This window comes from Bison bison, unplaced genomic scaffold (assembly GCF_000754665.1).
Source record: "Bison bison bison isolate TAMUID 2011002044 unplaced genomic scaffold, Bison_UMD1.0 scf7180017864263, whole genome shotgun sequence".
Lineage (NCBI taxonomy): Eukaryota > Metazoa > Chordata > Mammalia > Artiodactyla > Bovidae > Bison > Bison bison.
The window spans coordinates 4,001,320-4,010,601 of NW_011494835.1; the positions used below are offsets into that span (position 1 = coordinate 4,001,320).

Here is a 9,282-nt window from a genome sequence, read left to right on the forward strand (position 1 = left end):
AAAGACTCTGATGCTGGGAGGGATTGGGGGCAGGAGGAGAAGGGGACGACAGAGGATGAGATGGCTGGATGGCATCACTGACTCGATGGACGTGAGTGTGAGTGAACTCTCGGAGTTGGTGATGGACAGGGAGGCCTGGCGTGCTGCGATTCATGGGGTCGCAAAGAGTCGGACACGACTGAGCGACTGAACTGAACTGAACTGAAGCTCTGTTCCAGACACTTGCCACACATCAATTTATTCTCACAACACCACCACATCCTTTACAGAGAAGAAAAACCCAAAGCTCAGAGAGATTATATATTTCCCTGTGGCCCCAAAGCTACAAAGTGGCAGTGAATTTTGAGCGCAGTCCTAACCCCAGAAAGTGCTCCTTTTAAGGCTGTACTAAAATTGACGTAAAGAGAAACACCGTCTAAAGTTTTGACAAGGTACTTCCGGCACATGCATCCCGTGGCGTTGCTTTTTGGCTCAGCGGCCCTCTGAGGTCAACGCCATCTCCGGACTTTTACAACACAATAAGTCAATACTCTGAAGAGACGTGGAACGGGTAGAATAAACTGAAAACACACCAGGCGGTTCCAGAGGGCTCCAGAAACCTCCGTCTCCGAAGGATGGGGCGACCGTGACGCCACTTAAACGCGTCAGCTCAGCCCGCAGTCGGCAGCCCCGCCCCTTCGCATTAGCCCCGCCCATACTCTGGCGATCTGTAGCGTTTGCCTCAGGGCTGCGCGTGGGCCCGGTGGCGGTTGCTGTGCTCCCGCGTCGCTCCCTGGGCAGCGGGAGCTGCTGTAGAGATTGTAGGTACAGCCAATTTGTCTTTACCCTTCCTTTCGGCACTAGTCCCTCGTTTCCCGCGGTCTTTCCTCTCCGGTGGCGCCCAGGAACGCCTTCCCGTCTCCTTCGCTCTAAGGAGCGTACGCCTGCTCCTTTGCCGGGCTCTAGGGAAACAGCCACAGATGTTTATTTCTTCTCTCCTCTCTCTGACTCATTTCTTTGCTCCCTCACCCCACGTGTCTCTCTATTCTCTCCGTTCCTCTTCCATTTCTTTCTCTCATTTTACGGAGTACTCGCAGATAAGAAAGAAGAGGTTTGTCAGTCAAGACTGACAGAAAAATTAATTTTATTAAGCGCAGACTCTCGTACAGATGGTGAATATCTGCAAATGAACGTTCGCAAGCTCCTGTGATTGAAGGTGTGCTCCAGGATTGGTTGCTGATACTGGAAGGCTCACCTCCCTCCTCCCGCGCCCCTCACCCCGCCTGTTTCTTTCGGCTTTGATCGCCGTGGACAAGCCCTTCAGATCAGTGCTTTTGAAGGATAGAGGGCTGTTGTTGCACAGGTACCATGTGTCAGGCTTATCGTGTAGGAGTCCTTGTGAGAGGCCTGCACCTGGCCCACGACGCCGCTCTGTGTGTGTCCTGTAGTCTATAAAAGATCAGATGGGATGATGGAGAGGAAAGATTGGCTTGGGTCGCACCGAGAAAGGTCAGACCCCACTAAATAATTTTCCATAAGAATAAATAGTACTGTTATTTGTGCAACAGAAGTATGGGAAATTAACACGTTACTCTCACACGTAAAGAATTCAAACCCCAGACGTTTTGGTCACTGTGCCTATGAAATGGATATTCATATTTACTACCTTCTGTGAGTACTAGAATTTATACCACTGGTTTTGTCAGTTGACTCTCTTGTTTTAACTCCTGCCCAATACCAGACAAAAGGATAGAGGCAGGTGCAGTAATAGCAATATATAAAGTAACATTTTTATTGCACTTCCCATTTTGTACATTATTTTCATACTCATCCTGTTTATACAACCTGTGAGATAAAGTTGGTTAACAAAGCTCCATTTTACTGAAGAGGGAACTAAACACTGAGATTAGGCAGTCCCTGGAACATAGTACTTCCCCGTCCCTGGAACATAGGCTTCCCTGGAGGCTCAGACGGTAAAGAATCTGCGTACAGTGTGGGAGATCTGGGTTCGATCCCTGGATTGGGAAGATCACCTGGAGTAGGGCACCACAACCCACTTCAGTATTCTTTCTTGGAAAATCCCATGAAGAGGGGAGCCTGGCGGGCTACAGTCCGGGGGTCACAGAGTTGGACACCACTGAGCAACTAAGCACAGCCCACTGAAACATAGTACAATATACAGTAAATACATTCAGTAAATAATTTAAAAGGGAAGATTTTCAAGGAGCTACACCATATTTTCTTTTGTATTCTCTAGACCCAGAGGTAAGTCTAGCAATAGTAAGCTCACAAATATAAGCTAGAGAGGTCGAGTGACTTGCTCAGGTCAGTGACTTGCTGAGATATTTTTAGGGGATTTGCCAGGCATTGTGAATATCATGGTTAAAAAAGACTGGCAAGATTCCTGTCTCATGGAACTTACATTTTAATGAAGATACAAAATAAACAGGTAAACAGTATATGTATAAGGAAACTTGGATAATGGTGAGTACAGTGAAGAAGTAAAACAGTGTGAAGTGAGAGGACCTCAGAGAGTGGTTACTTTAGATTGATTGGTTAGGGAAGGCCTCTCTGAAGAGTTGATGTTTGTGCTGAGACCTCAGTGACATAAAAAAGCCAGCCAAGGAAATACTGGGGATCAGAATATTGCAGGTAAAAGAAATTACAATTGCAAAAACCCAAGGTAGGAAAGAACTTGACTCTTTCAAAGAACATCATTAAGAATGCTGTAGCTGGAAGGTAGAAAAAGTGGAACAAGATGAGCTTGGAGAGCATAGGTAGGGGCCCAAGCATGTAGGGCTTTGAATCGGTCATGGGGATCTACCCATAAGCTAGGAATTTATTTATTAAAAGTGTGATGAGAAACCAACAGGGAGTTTTTTTGGTAGGGAGTAATACAATCTGATTTATTGTATAAAGATTTGTTCCACCTGTTATGTGGTGAATGGGCCATAGGGGATGGGGGGCAAGAGTAGGAGCAGAATGTGGTAATCCAGGAAGGAATGACCATAGTTTTGGCTAATGTGGTATAAACCACATCATTGGGTGTGAGATATATTTGGTGGCATAACCTACAGACTTGATGATGTTTTAAATACAGGAGTGAAAGAAAGAAGCTTCTGGATTTTTGTATTGAGCCTTCAATCAGTTCAGTTCAGTTCAGTCGCTCAGTCATGTCCAACTCTTTGCGACCCCATGAATTGCAGCACGCCAGGCCTCCTTGTCCATCACCAACTCCCGGAGTTCACTCAAACTCACGTCCATTGAGTTGGTGATACCATGCAGCCATCTCATCCTCTGTCGTCCCCTTCCCCTCCTGCCCTCAATCCCTCCCAGCATGAGAGTCTTTTCCAATGAGTCAACACTTCGCATGAGGTGCCCACAGTACTGGAGTTTCAGCTTTAGCATCATTCCTTCCAAAGAACACCCAGGACTGATTGAGCTTTAGTGCATGATTTTTCCACTTACCAAAGAATCTGCCTGCAATGCAGGAGATCTGGGTTCAATCCCTGAGTCAGGAAGATCCCCTCCCTGGAGAAGGGAATGCCACTCCTGTATTCTTGCCTGGAAAATGCCCTGGAGAGAGGAACCTGGTGGGCTACAGTCCATGGGGTTGCAAATAATCAGACACGACTGAGCAACTAACACTTTCCCATTTACCAAATAGTAAAAACTTGGGAAGAAAATGTGTGTATAGGGGGAGTATTTTTATTTTGCTCACCTTACATTTGATCTGCTTATTAAAAATCTAAAGTTCTGAGTTTTGAGTTGTGTATATGGGACCAAAGATACAAAGTTGAGAGACATCAGCATGAATTAATAGATAAAACTGCCTAGGGAAAGTGTGTTCATAGAGAGCATTCCAGTGATTAGAGGTAAAACAGAGGAAAAGAAGCAAGCAAAGGAGATGGAGTAAGCAGTGAGATAGGAAGAAAACCCGAAGCATGTGGTGACTTAAGAAACCAAGATGACAAAGCATGGCTAATGGTACTGACACATGCTGAGAGGTAATGTAAAATAAATGACTGCTGAGTTTTGATAAGCGCAATAAAGAGTATGTGTAATGTGAAGAAATGGGCGTAGCTTGTGGATATCTCAAGATATTTCACTATGAAGAAGAACTGAGAAATGGCATATATGGGGTCGAAGTAGAATTCTTAACCATGGGGATGCTTAAGTATGTTTTTAAGCTAATGGGAGTGATCCAGTGTAGAGGGAGAAAATATTGTACAAGAGAGAAAATGTAGCTCTTAAAAGTGGGGTCTCTCAGAAAGTGAGAGGGAATTGAGTCCAGGGAATATGTAGAAATGTCGACCTAGGAACATGAACATAAAACATAGTAACGAGAAGAAAGGCAGCGAGTATAGGTAGAGATGCAGATACAGGGGTGGATTCAGTGATCAGAAGATGAGTTTCTGCCTGAAGTTCGTAGGAGAAGGAACATTTGGATGAAAGTTTTAAGAGGTGAAGAGAAAATATAAAAATAGTCATTTTGAACACAGAAGCAGTCATACTTGTCTTAGTTCATTCAAGCTGCTGTAACAACAACAAAAAATACAGTCTGGTTGTCTTACAAACAATTTTTTTCTCACGGTTCTAGATGCTGAGAGGTCCAAGATCAAGGTGCCAGCAGATTCAGTGTCTGGTGAGGGCTCAATTCTTGGTTCATATGTGTCTGAAAAAGGCAAGGGAGCTCTCTGGGTCTCTTTTATAAGAGCATTAATCACATTCATGTGTGCTCTGCCCTCATGAACTAATCACCTCCCAAAGGCCCACCTCCTAATACCACCATCACAATGAGGGTTAGGATTTCTACATATGGATTTTGAGGAGATACAAATATTCAATCTGTAGCAATACTAGAGAAGCATAGTAGCATAGCTGGGCAGAATTGAGTGGCCATTTGATGTTTGTGGCCTTGTGAGTGTGTAGCTAAGATAGGGTGGAAAAAGGATCATAGGAGCCAAGGAGATCAAGAAACTGAAAGATGAGAGTGGTGGGTGGGCAGCACTTGGGTGTCAGTAGATAAGTTAGTGGCTAACCTAGTCCTTGAACCCACATATCCTGCCTTAGCATAACGTGGTACTATTTTACTGACAGAAATGATTCAAATTGTTACTGTTTTGTGCCACCTACACTTCCAGTTAACATTTTCTCAAAAATTGTGGCCTGATATTTTTTGTTCCATATGTCTAAATTCTAGATTTTCAATGACTGGTATTTCTAACTCTTTTGTCCCTTTAATATTTACTTGTTAAATGTTTTGGCTTGTTTATCTGTGTGTGTGTGTTTTGTTTTTGTTTTAAATCAAATTTATTATCATTCATATATATACTATTCATAAACTATTTGTTTATTTAAAGTATACATTTCAGTGCTTTTGGTGTATTCACAGATATGAATAACTGTCACTATGGTTTTGGAACATTTTCATCACCTTAAACCCCATGCCTTATTGCTAAAAACTTTGTGTCCTCCCCATTCCTAACCCTGCTGCTGCTGCTGCTGCTGCTAAGTCACTTCTGTCGTGTCCGACTCTGTGTGACCCCATAGACGGCAGCCCACCAGGCTTCCCCGTCCCTGGGATTCTCCAGGCAAGAACACTGGAGTGGGTTGCCATTTCCTTCTCCAATGCATGAAAGTGAAAAGTGAAAGTGAAGTCACTCAGTTGTGCCCGATTCTTAGCGACCCCATGGACTGCAGCCCACCAGGCTCCTCCATCCATGGGATTTTCCAGGCAAGAGTACTGGAGTGGGGTGCCATTGCCTTCTCCGTTCCTAACCCTACCCAACTACTAATCTACTTTCTGTCTCTGTAGATTTCCCTATTATATACTTTCACATAAATGGATAATATGTAATCTTTTGTGATTGGCTTTTTTCATTTAGTATGATGTTTTCAAGGTTTATCATAGCATGTATTTTTAATGGCTGGATAATATTCCGTTGTGTAGGTGTACCACATTTTGCTTATCCATTCATCTGCTGATGAATATTTGGGTTGATCTGCCTTTTGGCTATTATTAATAATGCTGATATAAATATTTGTTTATAGATTTCTGTGTGGAAATATGTTTTCTTGAGAATATACCTAAGAGTAAAATTGCTAGGTCATCTGGTAACTATGTGAAATCATTTCAGGAACTGCCAGATTGTTTTCCAAAGTGGCTGTATCATTTAACATTATCACCAGCAGTAGAGGAGGATCCTATTTCTCCAAATCATTGTCAATACTTGTTATGTGACTTTTATTTTAGAGAGATATAGTTGATATATGATATTATATAAGCTTCAGGTGTACAGCATAGTGAGTCACAATATTTAAACGTTGTACTCCATTTATAGCTATTACAATACATTGGCTGTATTCCCTGTGCTGTACAATATATCATTGCAGCTTGTTTGTTTTATACATAGTAGTTTGTACCTCTTAATCTGCTACCCCTATATTGCCCCTCCCTCTTCCCTCTCACCACTGGTAACCACTAGTTTGTTCTCTATGTCTGTCTGTTTCTTTTTTGTTATATTCATTAGTTTGTTTTAGATTCCACTTATAAGTGAAATCATACAGTATTTATCTTTGTTTTTTAAAACATTCCCATGCATATGTGTTTATTAAAGTACAAAAGCCAACATTTTAGGTGCTAAAGGGAAGATGAAGGAGGAGATTTGGAACTCCTGTTTATAGAGCTGAGATGGCCAATAACAGGAAGACCTGATCTGTAGTCCTTCTAATAACAATAATAATAATATCATCTGGATACTCCTTTACATTTTGTGTTATACTTTCATTTTCTCTTATCTCATTTGAATTTATAACTACCTTTTTCGGATAAGAAAACTGAGGCTTAGAGAGGTTAAGGATCTTGACAAAGGACACATAATCAGAAAGCAGCAAAATTATTAACCATGGTATTCTGATAATAAGTCCCATATCTTTCACAGTAGCAGTTTGCTTTTACACTTTTTACACTCCATTATATCCAAAGTGATAGCAAAGAAAAACTCTGCTAAGTAGAAAGTCATGGTTGCCTGGAATCCTCATACAATGTGAAAACATTTTGTACGTGTTTAAAATCCAACAGTTAATGGGATTAGATATTTATCCACCATTTATTATGTTACGTAATTCAAAGAACTCAGAAATGATTATGAAATCAGCACTGATTCAGTCTACTGAGAAAACAGGTGAAAATGCGAGTCTCTGAGAAGCATTTCTTGGATCCCATGTATCGTACATGGAGAAGAAAATGACAGCCCACTCCAGTATTCTTGCCTGGAGAATCCCATAGACAGAGGAGCCTGGCATGCTATAGCCCATGGGGTCACAAGAGTCAGACACGACTTAACAACTAAACTACCACTACCATATATCATATGTGCTTCCACAATACCCTGCTGCTGCTGCTGCTAAGTCGCCTCAGTCGTGTCCGACTCTGTGCAACCCCATAGACAGCAGCCCACCAGGCTCCTCTTCCCATGGGATTCTCCAGGCAAGAACACTGGAGTGGGTTGCCATTTCCTTCTCTGCCACAATACCCTATACTGACTAAATTCTATATAAGGAAGAATACAGTGCCAGTTACTTAGTGTACTCTCAATATTTATTAAGTGAAAAAGGGATGGTAATCAAACATGCAGTTATCATACTGGGGTGGATCCTACCATAAGAATGCAGACTGAAGGGAGCTTCTACAAGAATGACTTCTTAAACTATGTAGAATTAGCTGGGCCAAAAGCCAGGGTGTGGAGTGAGGAGACAACATATAAAATTGATAAAGTCTTGAAGATGTAAAGCATGACCACAGTGAAGAACTACAGTTTAGTACAGTTGAAGTTTAGAATGCCAAGTGAAGAATAAGGAGATACACAAGGACAAAGTTAGCTGTTATAACAGAGGGCTGTGTAAGCTGAGTTTGAGGAGTCTGGATGTTTTTCTTCTATGGGAAGCTATTCAAGAATATTAAGCAGGTCACTCAACATTTTAGAAGATTACTCTGCATTATGAAAATTACAGTAGGGAGGACCAAGGCTAGAAAAATGGGGAAAACCATTGGAAAGGCCATTATGGTGTTTAGGGAGAAAGGTGCTTATGGCCTGGACTGTGGTAGTGGCAATTTACATGAAGAAAAGTGGAAAAAATTTTTAAATATTTAGGACCTTGTGTTATGATTTAGTAACTCACTGAATGTTGGCAGAAAAGGAGAAGTGGGGAGAAGGAATGACTCCTCAGTTTCTAACTTGAGCAACTAGGTAGATGGTAGCTTTACTCTGAGATAGTAAATTTTCTGAAGAAGGAATAGATTTGGTGGGGAAAGGTCTTGGGTTCAGTTGTGCATAGACTGAGCTTAAGATACTTATAAAGGTGGTCAAGTAGAGATATTCAATATTTTGGTAAATATACCAGATAGAATCTCAGGAGGGCTTCTCTAGCCCAGACTCATCAGCTTACTGGTCATAATTAGAGCCATTGGGAGTAAAGTAAATTTCTTAAAAAATAGAGTGATAAGAAAAAAGGGCATAAGGCAAAATCCCAAGGAACTTCCACATTTAAGGGATAGATAGAAAGAAAGAAGCTTGTAAAGAAGCCCAAGGATAAACAACTAGAGAGAGAAAGGGAGGGTAGAGAAGTGACCAAATGAATATAAAACATACTCTGAATCCTGGAATACCTTACCATTTTATTGTGGAGACAACATCTGGGCACCTTAAAAGAATAAAAATTCACGATAATATCTGATTAATGAGAACTGAATATCCATAGAAATTTTAATAGTGGCAGAGTCCATTTGAATTGGAGTAGTATTGTTCAGATTTGTATTGTCCTTATTAAACAGTAATGCTAGCTAATCATTACCTTAAAAAAAACTGATCTAGATTGATTGCTCTTTATAAAAGGTAGTCTCATTAAATATAACTTTTATTTTTTTTAATTTATTTATTTTAATTAGAGGCTAATTACTTTACAATATTGTATTGGTTTTGCCATACATCAACATGAACCTGCCACGGGTGTACACATGTTCCTGAACCCGCCTCCCACCTCCCTCTGCATACCATCCCTCTGGATCATCCCAGCGCACCAGCCCCAAGCATCCTGTATCCTGCATCGAACCTGGACTGGCGATTCGTTTCTTATATGATATTATACATGTTTCAATGCCATTCTCCCAAATCATCTCCCGCCTCCACAGAATCCAAAAGACTGTTCTATACATCTGTGTCTCTTTTGCTGTCTTGCATACAGGGTTATTGTTACCATCTTTCTAAATTCCATATATATGTGTTAGTATACTGTATTGGT

General features: G+C 41.4%; 1 protein-coding gene across 1 annotated transcript in view; it reads left to right on the forward strand.

Annotated features, from left to right (window-relative positions):
• The first annotated feature begins 698 nt into the window (after positions 1-698).
• Positions 699-9,282, forward strand: part of SLC9B1 (solute carrier family 9, subfamily B (NHA1, cation proton antiporter 1), member 1) — a 69,774-nt gene continuing 61,190 nt past the window's right edge. Inside the window, exon 1 of the mRNA XM_010848273.1 lies at positions 699-804. The gene's annotated coding sequence lies outside the window, so the exon portion shown is untranslated. The remainder of the gene's footprint in view (positions 805-9,282) is intronic.